Source organism: Chaetodon trifascialis, chromosome 15 (genome assembly GCF_039877785.1).
Source record: "Chaetodon trifascialis isolate fChaTrf1 chromosome 15, fChaTrf1.hap1, whole genome shotgun sequence".
Lineage (NCBI taxonomy): Eukaryota > Metazoa > Chordata > Actinopteri > Chaetodontiformes > Chaetodontidae > Chaetodon > Chaetodon trifascialis.
Window position 1 is genome coordinate 6,157,127 of NC_092070.1, and position 19,509 is coordinate 6,176,635.

At 40.3% G+C, this 19,509-nt stretch overlaps 1 protein-coding gene across 1 annotated transcript in view; it reads left to right on the plus strand.

Annotated features, from left to right (window-relative positions):
* Positions 1–1,804, plus strand: part of LOC139343486 (SWI/SNF-related matrix-associated actin-dependent regulator of chromatin subfamily E member 1-like) — a 366,467-nt gene extending 364,663 nt beyond the window's left edge. The window contains exon 12 of the transcript XR_011603102.1: positions 1,790–1,804. The gene's annotated coding sequence lies outside the window, so the exon portion shown is untranslated. The remainder of the gene's footprint in view (positions 1–1,789) is intronic.
* Positions 1,805–19,509: the final 17,705 nt, after the last annotated feature.

A 19,509-nucleotide genomic window follows, 5' to 3' on the forward strand; every position in this document is an offset into this window, starting at 1 on the left:
TTTGGCTTTTTTCTGTCCAATGTCTGTCCAATTTGTGTGCAATGTCGGGCCCCTTTGACCTCAAAACCCATGTGGAATACAGCCTAGCTACGCCACTGGGTGCATCCCAAGGAGGCAGTCCGTTTATTTTTCTCTCTATTCTTCCCAAATTACATCATTATCTTTTGGTTTTTGTTTCATACTTAAAGTATAAAGTTTACAACTTTATTGCAGGCACAGAGTGTATAACAGAAAGCATAAAAACAATACTTTGGTCATTAAGTGCACATAAAGTGATTATGAGAACTTTCAATCCATCAGTGATTATAGTAAACACACAATTATAAAGAATACATGCTTTAAGGTTACTTCAGGACAGTGAGGTTATGTTAGGTCACACAGAGTAGCAGCTGCCTGAACACCTGCACACCCCACGAAGGGGGGTTTCAAAATCTCAGGAGTAGCAGCTGCCCGTACACCTACAAGGCCACGAAGGGGGGTTTCAAAATCTCGGGCTACGAACACTGTCCTCAAAATCTCAGACCATGAGCATTCTCCTTCTGTCATATCCATGATCACTCCCCCTTCTGTCTCAGTTGTTACGGCTGCCACCGTTTTGGGGGCATTTGTGTCTGTTTGCCTGTGGAAGGAGCCAGCCAGCGTCCAATCACCTGCTAACACCTATTCACCTGCCCGCTTCAAGAGACATCTCAGCCTGGCAGTCTGCGGCTGGCATCGTTGGTGACCAGTCCAGGAGAGATCCGCTTCCTTGTGTGACAGATTGTCAGAATTGTGATTTGGTATTGTGTTGGCAACCAGACTCGAATTGAGCTAGGTTTAGACGGGGACTGATTTATACATACACCTAGTTTTTGGTTTGTTAGCGTCAATAGGCTTAGGGGTGCTTTTCCCCCCTGTATTTTGGTTCTCGTTTTGTTTCCATTTAAATAGTAGGCCTCTTTTAGGAGGGTTTTGTTTTTCCAGTTTTGTTTGGTGTAGGATTTAGGTAGCTCTCATTTTTAGAGAGTTCACTTTTGGTTTGCATTACTTAAGCTCTTTCTTTTGAAGAGTTCTCTTTTAGTTATAGTTAGTTAGCTCTCATTGTAGGAGAGTTCTCTTTTGGTTTTGATTATTTCATTTGGTTGAAAAGCACCCACTCGCTCTTCCGTTGTCTTGGCCTTTGCATCTTGTGATTTGCAACAATTTTGAATACCTTTGATTTAAATAAATAACTTATTTTCAACTACTTCCACCGGTTGTTTTTTGTTACTTCCCTACCCCTAGCGAGCTGGGTCGTAACACAGTGTATCACAGATTCATGCTCAGTATATCGGCTGTGGCCAGGTGTCATTCTGAGGGCAGTGCATCACAATAACACACTTCATCAGAGCTACTATAATATAAGGCTCAACAAATCTATCTTCTTCAGTCATTTGCTATCATTGATTATAACACTATATTCTATTTCTCCAGTGAATACATGATATCATCACATATCTGTTAGAAAAATTTACACTCCAACTGAATGTATGTTTTTATCCTTTGAAGGTGAAAAGAGGTTTTGAGGACTGACACACACATTTTCACCATTGATCCAATGCAATTCTATTGTGTTTCCAGCTATGTTGTGTCGGTTAAATGCTCGAGTGGCCAGATGATATAAATAACACATTCAATCCGCCCTCCGACTTTAAAAGATGGAAAAAAAATTCCTAAAATAAACTTGATGATGTTTCTGTGATAACAGTCTTTGTCTTTGGAAAGAATATTTCAGGAAGAGAAATTTGTCCTGGAAGAAAGTCAAAATAAGATCTTTGAAAAAAAAAATCTTGCAAAGTTTAGCAGGCTGGGACTTGATTCCATTTAATCAAGTCAAATTTTTTTTATTATTGAGTAGCGAATTGTCAGCCATATACATATTTACTACTGTCGACTTCAATAATTACTATGTCATAATTTATGTTTGTGTCTGCCATTATTTCTGTTTTATGCATGTTAATTTCATAACCCAACACCACTGACAATTCAGAAAAAATTATCCAAAAACTTAACAAAATTTCCAATCTCAACCTGAAGATGACGTTTTTCTGACACGATTAAATGCCTTTTGTTTTGTATATAAAATCAAATTTATAAAATTAAATTCCTCTGGATCTTAGGTAAGCAGAAGTATAACATGGAGCATAACATGGAAATATCCAAGTAAAGTTCAGGTGAAAAAAAGGTGGTAAGTGTGAAATCAACCCAAATTAAGATACAGGTGTATGATAAAACCAACCCTGTACAATAAGAGAAAATCTGTTTGTAAAATCCAGTGTTTAGCCTATATCTCTATTTAAAATCCAAACAAATTCAGATGTACATTGACAGTCCATTCAGCTGAAAATGACATTACATTTAACATACACAGTCATAAAACTCATCAACCCTTTGCCACATTTGTCCTTACCTGAAAGTTGCTGAGTTGCTCAGTCTCTTAACAGCTGAAACCAGTATTCTAAGGATTGATGTCTGTCTCTGGCTGTGCAAAGGTTGTGTTTTCTCAGTGCAGTGAGTGTTGGTCTGATCAGCGACTTCAAAGAAATGTGTCTTGGAGCAGTACATCTTACTGTTTTAGCATGCAGAGAGGTTAGATGACTAAGTACAGTCCCACTGAAGGGGCGTTGCTCTTACTGATTTAATCATCTAATTTGTGTTTTATTTCACTGAAGATGAGTATGGAAACCAAAGGGAAACTATATTAAAATGATAAGGCAAACTTGAAAATCCACACCATCATTAGAATTTGCGTTATTTGGGTAAAAATGAAAATGAAAATGCAGTAATGCAATTTAACATACTTGTATGGGTGTTCAATAACCATATTACAAGAAAATAGAAAAGCTGTTTCACATTTTATTTTCAAAGACCTTCACCTGCCGACATCTGAACTCATGTGTGAAATAAGACGTGCTGTGATTGGTCTGGGATATATGTGCAGTCTCGCCAGTCACCTGACCAAGATACAGCAAGAGTTTATGGCACTGTGAATGTTAGCTTTGACACAGCGAGCATCGTCAAAGACCAAAATATTGTTCAGTCTGATCCCGGCATTTGAATATTGTCCACTTTAGAGTGTGTGACATGTAAAAGTAAATGCAAAGGACTGGGGGCACTGTTTCACTTATTGCATTTGAATATTGTCCACTTCAGAGCAGCTTAAGTCTTTCAACATTAAATGGTTGAACTTTTACAATTTCATGTTAATATGATCATCGAACACCCATACAAGTATTTGAAATTGGATTATTGCATTTTCATTTTAACGTTTACAGAAACAACACAAAATTAAAACATCATAATGCTACTTTGGAATTCGAGATGATTATCAGTCATCCATGCATATTTGTTTAGCTCTTGGTTAGAAGACTATTTGAATAACAAATCATAGTTGGATAAAAAGACTTAAATGAACCACAGCTGCAGCTCCTGACTGGAAAAATGTATGTAAATGTGTTGCAAAAGCACTATTAGTGAACATCTGAACACAGTCACATCTGTCTCTTCAAACAGGAGTTGGTTGGTCACACTCATGGCATGGTCATGGCATGAAGTGTGAGAGTGTGTGTGAAGTGTGAGTGTGAGCTGTAGAAGCAAGTTTCTTTGTAGCAGAGGAAATAGCCAAATCAGGGAGGCCATTCACAGAGGCGGGATTTCAGAAAGACATCACTCAAGGTTTGCAACATCGTATGTCCCAACAAATAACAAGCATTTGCGGGGAAAGGAGTGGATTGGTTGCACAGAAGTGAGAGAGGATAGGGGAGAGCTGACCATTCACCAGTGCATTATACATGAGGAGGCCTTGTGTGGAAAGGCATGAGACAAGTGATGCCAGTGGTTACGAAAATGAATTTCATGAGGGCACGGGGCTTGAACCATTGCCAGTTGAGGACACGTTTGGAGGAGGAAAATTCCAAATATGAAGATCTACCATTTCACAGAGACACCTTGAATAAGAGACTGCAGAGACGCAAACAGTTGAACACGTCTGACATGGTGAAAGCCTTTTGTACAAAGCTGCATTTGTGGGAGGCCCAACTGCAGCAAGGAAATTATGTTCACTTTCCAATCTGTCAGTCAGTGCGCACAAAAACTGAAGATCCTCACAGCAGAATTTGGCAGATCTGCTGACTTTGAGACTCAGAAATTCAGCATTAAGCTTTTTACAAATCCTTTTGCCGCTGATGTAGACAGCACTTCAGAGCATTTTCAATTGGAACTGATAGAATTTAGGGATGGGAATTGATAAGAATGTAACGATTCCGATTACATTATCGATTTTGCTTATCGATCCGATTCCTTATCGATTCTCTAATCAATTCTCTTATCGATTCTCATTGGTGAGGAAATAAAAGAGTACAAATGGGTTTGTTTGCGTTAACTGTCTTTTATATTTTTATCTCTGCAGAGAAAATATCACACATATAGTATGCACAAATGATGTAAATGTAAATGTAAATGTGCTTTCTTTATACAGCCCTTTACAACAACCTTTTGGTGAACCAAAGTGCTTTACAATAAAATGAGTAAAAACAATGAGAGACAATACAACAATAAAACCAAACAGAATAGAATACAATAAATAACATACAATAAAACAAAGTTAATGTCATCACGCTACTGGGTTGTGAAAGCCATCCTAAATAAATAGGTTTTTAATCTAGATTTGAAGAGGCCCAGATCAGAAGCCAGACGTATTTCAGCAGGGAGCTTATTCCAGAGCCTGGGAGCAGCAATGGAGAAGGCTCGGTCACCCCAGTGTTTGTATTTTGACCTGGGCTCTTCCAACAGGAGTTGGTTGGATGACCTCAAGGCTCTACCTGGCTCACGAACAGTTAAAGACTCAAATAAATAAGGTGGTGCGAGGCCATTAAGAGCTTTAAAAACAAACATTAAAAGTTTGAAATCAATTCTGTATTGGACAGGAAGCCAATGAAGGGAGTTAAGAACAGGAGTGATATGATGTGTGACGTAACCTCAGAACAAACCTAGTAGGTGAGCTACTTCTCAGAGTAGGAATGAATGAAGCAGAACTACACTGGTTAAAACATGCAACTCTGACAGAACTCAAATTTCTGATTTTCATTTGAACAGATATGCCAGATAAAATGCAACAAATTAACCTACTGAAATTCAGGGGCATCTACAGTGGCAAAAAGGTGCAAACCTTTCACCACAAATCTAGTGACCGCTCTGTGACATTCCTTTATCCTCGTCTCGGTCATTTTACTCTTCCCTGCCTCAGTGAAAGGAGTGGATAGAGGTGTGTGTGACCTGCCGGTGCCCACTGCAGCCTCTGAGCCAGCCTGACTCTGGCAGTCATCGTCATCTAAATTTGATGGAAGGACATGGAGATGATTCATATGGCGAAAGCAGTTTACACAGTGAAATGGCGCTAACCTTAACACAACAGACACGGAGTGACAACATTACCTTCGGCACTAATAACATGACGCCCTGGTATTTGCTCTCCCACTAGATTCACAAGCGTCGCTAAGTAGCGTATCAAACACGTGACATTCCTGCAAATGAATTGCATGCTGTGTTTAACATGTTGGAGGTATTTCCCATGTTGCATGTGGCCCTGGTGTCATCTTTTCGCATGAAATATAGCCATACTTTGGAGCGTTTCTGCCTCAACGCCATATCGGCTATGTTCTAAACCAAAACAATGCAACGTGCGAGACAGGCAGAATCGATAAGCAGAATTGTTAACCAGGCAGGCAAACGATTCCAAGGAATTGAGCTACTGGGAGCCGGTTCTCAAAAAGAACTGGTTCTCGATTCCCATTCCTAATAGAATTACAGTGCAATGGCGCACTGAAGGCCAAGTTTGACTCTACTGAGGCACGCCAGTTCATGCCATTTATCCCAAACAGGATGCCACAGCTCCGCCTCCAGGTTGCCTGTATCCAGAGCGTGTTCGGGAGCACTGATTTGTGTGAGCAAATGTTTTCTTTGATGAAGATCTACACAGCCTTTCACAGATCCCGCCTCACAGATCTTTCCTCCATTCCATCCAATTTATTTAAAAGGCTCGCTGTACAGCTCACACATAAATGTCACTGATGCACTGTACCAGATTATAAAAGGTTCTCAGTGCAGTGAGTGTTGGTCTGATCAGTGACTTCAAAGAGCTGTGTCTTTGGAGCAGTACAACTTACTGTTTTAGCATGTAAAGAAGTTAGATCAGCCCCCGAGAAGGGACATTGTACTTACTGATCTGATGCATCTTTCCTGTCAATCAGTCATCCTATCATATTTGTGTGGCTTTTGGTTTAAAGACTATTTGAATAACATGCCAGTCTGCAGAGCTGCCATGTCTGATGATAAGATGCAATGTTATGATAATGTTGGGATGACACGAACACAGTAAATGTATTGTGAAAATACGGCTGTTGCAGTTACTTTGTCCCTCTGCCTTAACCCTTGTGTTATGTTCACTTTTTGGACCCTTTGGTACTATTCGGGTCAAATTGACCCAGGACATTATTGTTGGTTTTAAAAGAAATACAAAAATAAAAATTAACATAAAAAAAATCCAACATATATTGTCTTTATCTCAATTCCAAGCAATATAGATAAGATACATGATAAATGTTTTCAATTAATGCAGGTATTGTCACATGTGAGGGACTGCCTTCTGTACTGACCTGCAAAGTCCGACAAGTATCATGCATCCTTAGTTTGCTGAAATGCATGTGCAGCAATGCTTACCATTGCTCTCCACCTGCAAATCCAGTTTAATGTTCATGTTACGTGCATGGTTGCAGGGTTGCAGGGTTATGTGCACAAAATCATTCAAAAAGTATTGAAAAGTGTTACATTTCAATTCTCAAGGTCTGGACAGTCCCTTATTTTGGTTTCATAAGAAAATAAAGGAATGGAGTTTTACCCAATTCTGCTTTGAATGAGTCTCCATACAGAGCAACATGTGATAGCCACTGTGCTTACAGTGAGTATAATCTGCCACCAGAGTGCAGCAAATCACTATCACTGTTTCTGTTGACTTTCTTTTTCCTTTTTCTTCCTTCTTCAGCAAGAAGTTGAAACCTTGTTGGCATTTAGTACACAGACACAGACACACAGCAGCCCTGAAGAGCTTAAAAAATAGATCAGCTGATCTGATATCATTACATGGTGAGAGGGTATGCCAGGGCCAACTATGGCACTGAGCTCCCAGGATGTTATGGAAGTGGTAATTAGAATGAGAGAGGTCTTGTTTGAGGCCCATGGACTGGCTGAATAAAACTATGGGGGTAGTATTCATTATTTGTCTCAGCCAGGAAGGCGTTGTCCCTCACCATCGGTGCATCAGTAACTGTCTGGATATATCAGGATATAATCACCAAACCAAACCAAACCCATTTACTACAGTTGAGGCAATAATTTCATAATAGTGTGGTGTAGCACATGAATAATCTGCAGTCAGAGTCGATGCCTGAAAAATGTAAAATCCAGTCTAAACTGCATCTGCTTGAGAAATATTCCATCTTCAATGTATATAAGTATGTCTTTTTCTGATTAATATCGCTCTCGCTCTCTTGCAAGAGTGTGTTGCTGGAACAGAGACAGGTCTTGAAGAGTTTACTGTCAGAAAGATATTTGGCACATGGAAAGTGGGTCCACTATTTATTTCAATGAATATGGGACGAAGGAATCTGTGATCATGGACTCAACACCTGCTGCAAGTGACAAAACCCACAACACAAATGACTCTTAAGTCTCCTTTGTGACCCATCTCCGTATGAACCTTGCTTTTGGTGGTCCAGTCAATGTGACTTATTTTCTGCTGTGTGGAGGATTGTGGGCCAGATGCATAAAAAATCCTTTTCTGGCATTCTCAAGCCCAAGCAGAGGTCTTATCAACAAGAATAGGTGAAAACACCTGTGCAGGCATGCAGGACCAGCAAACAGTTACTTATTTACACACCCAGCAGTTACAGAGCAACATTATCACTCATTATAAGTTGTGTTCCTGTTCAGCGAATGAAAAGTCCAATATTCATTTACTTGAGCTCTGTTTTTGGTCTCTACCATCTCCTGAGGGAAAATATCTGGCTAATTAGCTGCTAAATGCTCCCCTATGATCACCAGCTGGTTACTAACTGTCTCTGTTTGCTGTTTGCTGCAGAGCAGGGGGGTTTTTGGAGCTTTTTCACTGAAAACGTGTGGCAAAAATGTCTGGAAGATTGACGTCATTGCCAAAAGATTCAGGTTTAAGAATGGTTAAGCAACAATGGGGAAAGATCCTGGTTCTGATTTTGAATAACACAAACAAAACAAACCTTAATTACAGGTGATGGAATGCAAGCACCAATCTCCCACAAGTTCATCAGAAATGTTACAAATCAGTCAACCACCTTGAACTTAACACCTCTACTACTCATTTTGCCATATAAAGGGCATAATACTTAATGCGTTGCCATTCACTCATTGACCCTGGATGTAAATCATGAGCTGTGGAATTATCCAACATGAATGTAATTATACTGTTAACATTTAATTAACACTCAGTAAATATCAGAACATTTCAAATGTAGATCAATTGCAGTTGTACAGTCAGGTGTCTTCAATGAAGACTGTCCACCTACATTTGATCTACATTTGAAATGTTCTGAAATCTATTTGTTGAGGAGCATATCTCAATGAAAAAAAGAGACTGTCTGAGTCAGGGCGAATCTGTCTGCATAAAGAATCTCCACACAAATACATTTCAAACAAACTTGCATTGCAAGGACTACCTTGACATTTTACATTTTTGTGTGTCCTCTGCCTTCACCAGACACCTGTCATATAGCATACTGATTGAAAAGGGACTTTTTGGCTAACAGCAATGTCAATAGAGGAAGTCCAGTCCACACTTTGACAGATGCCTGGTAAGAATGAATAACAGACAAAGCCCAAAATGTCAAGACATCCTTTCAATCTGTGTCTTTCTGTGTGTTATCTAGCTTGAAGCTCTGTAGTCATTTCAATTCTAAATCATTGGAATGACCGACAATTTAAGCTGAATTTATTCAGAATTGACTTTTATCAAAAAAGCTTGGGAAACAAAATGCATTTAAATTGAATATACATTGAGCTTTGTGTTACCTCTGTAGTGACGAATTCCCCAGAGAACGGTCATCTCATGAAGGTCCTGTGTGCAGATGTTTTTAGCAAACAAAGCTCTTTATAAACCCACTCTGCCAAATGGCAGACAGAAAAGATTAGCAACTAGCTGGTGAAGAAAGTCAGACACACAGCATCTAAAAAGAGAGAGAAAGTTAATTTTACATTCATCTGGTAGCCAGACATAAACTCCAGGTGCTGGAGCAGGGAACTGTTTGCTAATGTCTTAGCAGCCAAAGGTCTGCTATACTGGACCCGGTGTTGGGGTTTTTTTTGCCCCCTAGTGTCCAGGATTGGAGCTTTCAAGCAATAATTTGCTTCAGGTGCAGGAGTGGTGACAGATTAGGAAGTTCCCTCACAGTCAGCACTATAAAATTTATAGTGCTGACTGTGAGATGGAGTCGATAGCTCCTTGGAAGTGGATCTTAACTTCAGATAACTTGGTCACATATACTGTGTTGTTCCTATAAGGTCAAGAATCATGCTAGCACATATGATACTGACATATGATACTTGACATTATGATCATTAATATCATCACCAACACAATACCTTTTTGTTTCTTGTGCCTTGTGCTGGACCATTTTTCCCCAGCTACAGGCCACCCCTGCCTCATAAACTGGTCCATGGATCAAGACCATTGGGTCCTAGTATGTTTCAAAATAATCATAAAAAAAAGCTGTGGCCTTCCCAGATGAGCCCGGCATGTTTTATAGGAAATGAGAATGGATCGGAGAGGCAAATAAACTAAATTCCTCATTTGTCAGATGCAAGAAATGAAACAGTATAAAATCCCCTGAGATGATCATGGTTAACATTTAGTGGAAACATAAATGTAGGTACCAGAAGAAAAAGACATTTGTGTTATTTGAGGTATAACTGGAAATCAAAGAGGCACTAGTAACATACAAAAGGCAGAAAGAGACATCTGGCTCAGAGTAAAGGCATGGATTAGAAACTTAACAGAAACAATGGAATCTCAGGCTTCAAGTCAAAATGAAAAATCATCAGGGGAATTGTAACTTTCTTCTCCAGTGATCTTGCAAAGTCATATGAAATCAAACCTTGAAATGCAAAATGTCAGTGTATGGACCTGCAATCTCCACATTTTTTTCATCATCTGTTTGTATTTCTTGCCAGTTTTATTTAAATGGTGCTTTAAAGGTAATTCTTCTAAAAACCAGCAACTGAACAACAAAAATAATATCTCAGAACTTTATCTCTAATTATTAAAAATGACCAAGAAACACTGAATCATTTAATCATTTGGCCCAAATTTGAACAAATTTCAATACACTGAGTCTTAAAAAACTGAAATCAGCTTTAAAAAAAAAACAAAAAAAAAAACACCTGAAAAACATACTTTTAGCTGTAGAGTGCAACTGTCCCAAGTTGAGAGCACGTTACTTTGATGTCTTGAATATAGTATATTTTATTTTGTATCTTTTTTCTTAATTCTTGCTGTCTGAAAAAACTTATTTTCCTTGGTATGGGATCAATAAAGTTTTATCTTATCTTATCCCTTAATGGTAGTTACTGGGGTCTTATGGATACGACTGAATAACTTTTATGATATGAGGCTTGGGTAAATGCTGCGAGTACAGGCATACATAAGACTCTGCACAAAGACTGTATGTCCATGCACGCAGGCATTTGTTTGTGTGTGTGGCCTTGTATTCCTTTTTTCAAAGTCTCTTTGTGAAGTCAATACCCAGACTTACCGCTGTCGGACGTTGTTCAATAATTCACAGCCATTGTCCTTCCTCTGCACAGTGACTTTTCTTCTCTCATCAAAGATGGTGGAGGAAATGTGCTCTCTTCCTGCTGTTTCTGTCTGTCTGACAGTAGCTCAGTGTGGTTCAGAGTGCACATCATGTGCATGTAGAGGTGTACGCTTGAGTCCAGCCCGTGACCTTTGCTACATCATTCATCTTTCACCCCCTTGTTTTTAATTATGAAAAGACAGGCTGATTCCCAAAATGTCTCAGTCTAGCCACTGTACACTTGATGGTAAAGGAAAACTTCCTCATTTCTGTCATTGTAACTCCACCACTGTGGTAAGATCTGGAAGAATCTTGTTTAGCCTGGCCAGAGAGTCTTAAAACAAATAGAAAGGCCCTTTCACAATCCCAGGGCAGCCTGTTACTCATCATTAATAGAGGAAAATAAGAAGAACCCCTGCTTTGTTTCTCCACTGTAGCCAGTCTGACAGAGCACCATAACTCCATGAGCCATGTGTTCTAATAGCCCTCAGTGGTATCAACATCATCACAAGCTTCTTTAATTACACAATTCTAATTATTAGTTAATTATTAATTCTAAGTTAATCCTGGGATCAGTGACATCTTTGGTGAGGGCTGTTGAGGTGCTGTGATTTGCCCTGAACCCTGTTTGAAATGTTACTTTTCATTTTTTCAGGAAATTGCTTATTTGATTAAAATCAACCCTTTCCAGTATCTTACCTGAAAATGAGAGATGACATACAGGCCTATAGTTGTTCAAGACATCTAGGTTTGGGTATTATGATATCATTCAGCAAGCTGGCTGTAATCACCTGACTTCAACCATGTTTCTGTTAAAACCATGAAATTAAGATTTCTGGAAGTTTTAAAATTGTTTAGGATGAAGGTTTTGTTGGCAAGTGATCTCACATTAAAAAGGCACAACTTAAATATAATGTAGCCTGGTGGTGTGTGGCTGGGATGGCTTACTTCATTGTAAAGTGCTGCAGAGGGACTGTAGTTAAATTCTTAACATTAATAACTTTTGTTTTGCATTATTTAAATGATTTCCTGAGGGTAATAATTGATGTGTGCAGACAGGCATGTGGTGCTGGTAGCTCGTAGGAGTCCAATATAACTGTGGCACAGTCAGTCTATTGCTTTTATGTACTATGAATGTATACAAACCTGCCCAAATCCTGCCTTTTAAAAATGACTTTAACTGCTCACATCCAGCAGTTAACACTGGGTAGAATGTTCGTCCTCTTCAGAAAATCTCACAGACTTTGGATGCCTGAAGCGTTTGACATTAAATAAATAAAAACATCAATATGAAATAATCATATGAATCAATTGTGTAAAATATGTAAATAAATGAACAATGATGGGAAGTAGTTGAAGGAAATTATCAAAACTCTGCTCATTATTATCAAATATTAGTTCATAATTAATTTTTGTTCACTAGGTATCATTTTTATTTCATCATAGCCATCTTTTACCCAATTTCCCCTCAAGGATCAATTCCCTGTTCAGACTCTGATTCTGACTGTGATTAAATGCCTCTTTCCAAAAGTCTTTTTATTTCATTTTTCCAAATGAAATATTTTATTTCATTATGTCACTTTTCACAACAGTGGTGTCCCAAAACTGACATTCAGACCAGCCTCAGCTGTACTTGTGAAGACAGTTAATACTGAAGGAGCTAGTCTATTATTAGCCACGATGTCTTACCTCGGCGTGACCTAGCTGACGCACTTTGCTTCGTTGATTAACGTAACTGTGTGTTGCTTCCTCCAAGAATCTACAGGCATTAATCATTGCAGCATAACAATTTCTTTATTGCTTTATTGTGCTCAACATGAACAATAACCATTTCTTCTTTTATCAATAGACCGAATACTCATCTTCCCAGTAATCATTTCAGTGCCACAGTGGTCAAAAACCATTTGCCCTTCCAGGGTCAAACACCTGACATCAATAGGAATCCTCCTGCCTTTGTACCTGAGCCCATAGACTGGTATTACAGCGACACCAGTGTTCACAACAGTGAATAGTACCCATAAACCTCATGACAAATTTAACACATATTTGGCTGCTACAGTTAACATTAAGCCTGCTAAGCATCAGCAACTTAGCACTGATATTGTTAGGCAACACATTCTCACTCCCAAATGGTCACACTTTTAAAATAAAGCTTGATGATGAAAATAAAAAACACATGGTTAACATTGCGAAACGGTTAGGTTGGTAAGGCACCAAAAGTACTTGGTTTAGGAAAGCAAGTAGTTGTACTGGTTTAGAAAAGGGTCATGATTTGGCTTAAAATACGAAGTGTCTTAAAATGTGATGCCAAAGGCTCCTGACCAAGCATCCATATGTGACGAGTTGGGAGCGAGAATGGGCTGCGTTAGCCTTTCAGTGTGCTGATAATAGCATTTAGCTCAAAGACACTTTGCCAAAGTAAAGGCTCACAAAGCCTGGGTTCCTTTTTTTGTTCAGCTTTTGAGTGGTCTGGAAGAAAACACACTCATATCGCAAGTCCCCCCGCAAATGCACACCCTTCCCAAAGCCTCTGTGGACGAGCCAAATATCTTAAATGTAAATGCAGCTCCTGTCTAGCACTCTGTCAGGGGGTGAGGATGAATAAAAGCAGTCAGACAGAAGAGATTCAGGGACGCTGAAATGTGATGACTGACACAGAGCCTTGAACCATTGTTCAGAGGAAGAGATGCCACAATCTCAGGGCTGACAGCCCGATACATCGTCCTTTCATTCAAGTAGATTGGTGATTTGTGTGTGTGTGTGTGTGTGTGTGTGTGTGTGTGTGTGTGTGTGTGTGTGTGTGTGTGTGTGTGTGTGTGTGTGTGTGTGTGTGTGTCTGTGTGTGTGTGTGTGTAATTAAAATCCGTATGCTCTGCCTCATCTACATAGATATGTTTTCTCAAGTAGGCTTGGAATAATGTCAGTCTACTGCTCCACAGTCAGAACTAAACAGACTATCAATCTGTCTGAGTGTACACCAATGACAAACATGAATAACAGCATCTACATGAATGTAAAAGTAGACTCTGTTGTTCTGCCACCACCACATACACATCAAAGTAGCTCATGTATAGTCGACAGCACTGCATGTTCTAATGATAACAATGCTCACCCTGTACACAGCGCTGTGCAGGAACAGGTGAGTGTTCTCCTGTGTGCTGCGAAAACGAAGCAAATGTTGAAAAGTCTGAAGTGTATGTCATCCACCTTCTGTTCCTGTCTCCTCTTTCCTTCAATGAATGGAATGTACAGAAATAAACAGGATTTTTCTATTTTTCTCCTCCATTTGGGGTTCTCAATGAAAAAAGTAGCCAAATTTTGGCGTAGCAGGTCTTTTCTAATTCCTTAATTGGTTGTTTGCAGTCATGTGAGTAACACTTCCAGGGGAAGGAGTTAACAGCCAAGTTAGTAACATGCATAAATGGGACATGAATGCTAAAGATGGAGGGGAGGAGGAGAAGAGAGGAGCTCAGTGTGTCCAAGGCAAGCCTGAGCCAGTCCTAACTGTAAGCTTTGTGAAAAGGGAACAAGTTTGAAGACTTTCTGTCACAATTCCAGCAACATACAGTACTGAGATAGTAGGCGTCGATGAAGACTTTTGTGTTGGTTTTTGCAGCCAGCAACAGAGACATTGGTGTGTTGAGGTAGATGAGGTAAACTAGAAGAAAAGGCTGGACTGCTAATGAGACAGTTTAGGTTCAGTGACAGTATTCCACCTTGTCAGACCTCATTGGTCAAGAGGGAGGATGCAGATATGCTTTTTGCCCCTTTAGCAAAGACCAAGTAAACTCATTTCCTTCACATTGACAGGCATTTATACACATACCTCAGATCATCCATATACGGTATCCAAACGGTTGGTTGGATGGTTGGAGGGTTGGATGGAACAACGAACGAACAATTAACCATGAGCTTTGGACGCATCCAGGAAATACATAAATATTGTAGTACTATGTCATCTATACTTACTAACATTATACATTATACATTATAACTTAGCATTATAATTAATATATTCATAACTCGGTTCCATGTTTATGTTTTAAACCAACAGTTGGCATTCTAGATTTTTCTCATGAAAAGACTAAAACCAACAAATTGTTAGTCCGTCTCTCAGTACTGTCTGACCTTCCTCCCCTGTCAGGCACTCAGATTTCATCCCATTAAAACATTTCACTCAAAATGTCAATCTCATCATGACACTCGATGCCTATGGATTACCAAAGACATTATGATACATGATCTGTACAAAATGTGATAATCCATCCAGTAGATGTGGAGATAACCCTAACCCTGCTTCAAACTCGTTTGGATACCGTATATGGATGATCTGAGGTATGTGTATAAATGCCTGTCAATGTGTGGGAAATGAGTTTAGTTGGTCTTTGTGTGATGCATCGTCACACACCCCTCAAGCTTTTACTGAATTACTGACTGGTAGAGTAGGAGGCCACTTATGGTAATTAAGCCACAATTTTTTTTTTTCTTGAATCCACAGATCTTGTTTTTGTGGAAAGCTGGAGGAGGGATTATGTGTTCTAATTATGGTGGCACGTATTTCTGGTGTTCAGACCATATCCTGTTTGGCCTGGTTGAGGCACTACAAGTCAGTTTCAAGGCATATTCTCGAATGTTGTTAAACTTCAGTGGAATATGCTTTTGTTGTTGTGTGTTTCAAGGTGTGCATCGCTGATGGTGGATGAGAACCATCTACACCTAACCCACCTAACCTACAAGAATTCAAATGTACAGTGCAGAATATTCAGCGTGTGCTGAGGGGGGAGGCCAGACTGATGTTACTACTACTAGCAAAGTTAGGTTGCTAGGATACAATGGCAGGCTGGAGTGAGATGGAGGGGGAGTTGATGGGGGGGGGGGTACAGAATCAGATGGTACTGCCACTGAATGCTTATCAGACATCTAGGAAAGAGAGACTGTAACTGAAGAAGGTAGGAAAAGACAAGGTAGAGAGATGCATAAGAGGCAGAAAAGGCAGAAAACAGCAAGGGATGGAGAAATACAGAGAGAGGAGGAGGGAGGAGGGTTGTGATGATTACTCCTGGGAGAAGAAAGAGAGCATGAGTGAGAGAGGAGGGAGAAGAAGAGAGAAACTGTGCGTGTGTGTTTGTGTGAAGCTGAGGGTGTGTGGAAGATGCTAGGGAGCGAGGAAGAAAAGAAATGTAGGAGTAGAGGAGAAGAGAAAGCAAGAAGCAACTGCGCGAGAGATGAAGACACACAACATAGCCAAAAATATATGGACATCTGAGCAGTATACTGTATGTGATTTCAAAACTATGGGCTGCAACAGCAACCTCCAGCCTCCCTCTGGCTTCAGTCTTTCCACCAGATGTTGGACGCCGGCCGCAGAGAGCACTAACGTGGCAACACAAAAACATTTATATTGATTGATACAGCAAAATGCTGGCACAACAATCTTGCTTGATAGCAATTTGCCTTACTCATTTTTACACAGAGAGTTAGATAAGACTGAGAAATGACTGAAAAATTCTAATAATCCTGCTTAAATTTCGAGAAAGAGTGGGGTTTAAATTAAAACGAAAGACAAACATCAATTGCAGATCAGGGATTCTACAGATCCCTGGGCTTAAGCACAATTGCTGTATTAGCTACAAGACCATGCAACTCTCTGACTTCCACACCCTTAATTTTGCATTGCCACAATGGCACACGGCTTCCTGCACTCGTATTGAATGCTGGCATTTAGAAGAATAGAAGAATCAGAGGGACAATCCCCTTTATTTGTCACACAGCAACATCCACATGCACACACGCCATGCACTGGTGAAATTTTTCCTCCGCCTTTAACCCATCCTGGTCATCCTTCCTCCGTGGCGGACCAGGAGCGGTGGGCTGCCATCCGACCAGCGCCTGGGGACCCAGTTCTTTTTGTCACCATTGGTCAGGTGGTGATCTTCTTGCATGTTTTTAGTTGGGGTATTTTTTACGGAGGATACCCCAGGTGAACACGGGGAGAACATGCAAACTCCACACAGAAAGGCCCTTTCCTCGAGCAGCAGGCACCAAAGGCATGGTGGAGGACACGCCCCCAACAACCACAGTGAGAATTGAACCCGGGACCTTCTAGCTGTGAGGTGGCAGTGTTACCACCGTGCCAACGTTTGACAGAATTTGTGAGGTCTGAATTGCACTGGGCCGGCAAAGCTCTGTAACTCATTGCATGCAGCCCCCAAACATTGAGGGTATACTTGTTGAATCATCGAACAGCATCTGAAAAGCCCCACCCTCCTGACGTTGGAATCATGCCCTCCTTGTGCAGCAGTTGGCCAGATATGTGAGGTGAGAGAGTGAAGAAGGTTTGAGCTTCTCCGTCATCTTCTCTCTTCTCACCCCACAACCGCTTCCCTCACTTTTTGTCTGCACAACTGAACGCAACACCATGAATGCCTTCGAGGAGACACTGTATGAAAGTATGCGTCATTATAAACATCTGTGGGATTCCAATTCTTTCCATGCACAAAGATGTAGTTGCAGTTTGAAAAGATCCCAAAAGTGGTGGGCTGGGTTGAGGTCTGGTCTCTGTGCGAGTTTGGAAAAGTTTTGTAAACCACGCATACGGGAAAAGATCTTCCTCAGGCTGTTGTGTGAATCAATTCTTGCATTAAGATCCACTTTAATTGCAACTAAGGGACGTATGTAGTTTGAAAAACGAACAACAAGCCCAGACAAAAAGTCTAAAAAAGTATGTGGACAAGGGTGCCTGTATTCTTTTGTCAATATAGCACAAAAGCCACATAGTGACAGACTGACTAACATCTACATTATTGCTCATCATTTCTACACACTATTGTGTCAGAAGGAAACAAAGTGTGAAAGAGATGCAAGGGATAAAAGACACAGATAGAGTAAGTGAGTGCCAGAAAGTGATAGAGAGAGCATGAGACATAGAGGGAGAGCGAGTGAACTAACCAGAGAAGCAGCATGTTTCTAACCTGAGGGCAGAGCAGAGTGTGATATTCCCATGGCTACTATTGTGATAGACACCGAAACCAAACCAGACAGCAGGCTGCTTAACACTCAGCATCAGACCCTCTTTAATCTGACAAAATACAGCACAGCTGAGAGCTGGATGGATGGATATGCACACACACACACACACACACACACACACACACACACACACACACAGACCCACACAGGAAAACAGGCTGGCACATGTGCGCACACATGCACGCACCACAGACTCCTCTTCGCACTTACAGCTCTGAATCCAAAATGAGGATAAATATTTGATAAGGAACGCCTCGTGAGTTGAATTTGCAGACAAATCACGTCGCTCACTGTGTCCGTGGAAAAGCACCACACTCTTTAACAGAGGATGTAGGTCACATACAGTGTAGCTTCTTCAGACGGCCCACAGCTGAGGGTCGACCTCTCTGCTCGACTGCAGACCTTTCTGCTGGAGTTATCATGATGGAGACGAAAGCTGGTGTCAGTCATTTCCTTCCATTGGCATTCTTTTTTTTTAGGATCACAGGGGGTTGAAACCAGTAACAGTATTTCTTTACACTATACAGCAACAGTCCTCATTGACAACCATAGTTGGAGTCTCCAGTCCCCTTGTTTTGTTTTTTTGGTCATTTTATTTTATTTTATTTTATGGAAACTACCCATAAGGATCAAGCTCTCCAAGTATGCAGTATACTGTACCTGAGAGTTGTCTATCTGGTGGAAATTTTATTATGCTTTACTTAATGCTGTGGTGATTAGCTTGGCTTGCAGAGTAGCAACAAGTTTATGGACAGTGGTTTCTGGGATGTCGCTGGCATTACTGTGTTTGACATTTTATTCCACAGTGTTCTCACTATTACTCTGAGTCATCAGTGGTTATTTTAGTCAGTACTAATTTGCATTCATAATTTCGTTGTGGTGACAACATAATTGCTGCCTGTAATATGTTCAGGGACGTTGTTTTTGTCAGAGAATGAAACACTACATTTATGTACCACGCTGGAGCTGCAAGGAGGTGGATGGGGGGCAAACATAGCGTAGGAGTGTGACACCGGAACCCAGGGTTCACGTCCAGAAGCACTCTGGTTAAGGTTAGTTAAGACTGTGGTTTTGGTTAAATGTTAATAAAATATTCTACGCCTCAAGTCACTGTTAACTTTTCTTGTATTAAAACAGACCACCATTTTTCCCGAACATTAACCAAGTGATTCCAGTGCCTCAGCATAACCAGAAAACAGCTGAAGAATGCTGTCTTCACTATGAGTTGATTGACTGATGCATTGCAAGATCGCCCATTATGGTGGAAAACAAGTGTCACATAATATCAGCAAACATACGTTCAGTGTCAACATTCTTGCGATAACCATGTACGTTAATTAACAATATTTCCTGATTGTCTCAATAAAAAATGTAACTTGGTGGCATTATATTTTTCTTCAAAATGTATCTGTGGTTGCAAACAAGTTGCATAAAGCTCAGTTCTTGGAGGCAGAGCTGTGTGTATAGGTTTGGTGATCCATCCTTAGATGTGATAGCTGGTCTATTGCTGTGATGATCCTCTGCTCTGAGAAGCTAATACATTTTGACGTACCGAGGTTTTCTGAGAAAAAACATCAGCTCTCCT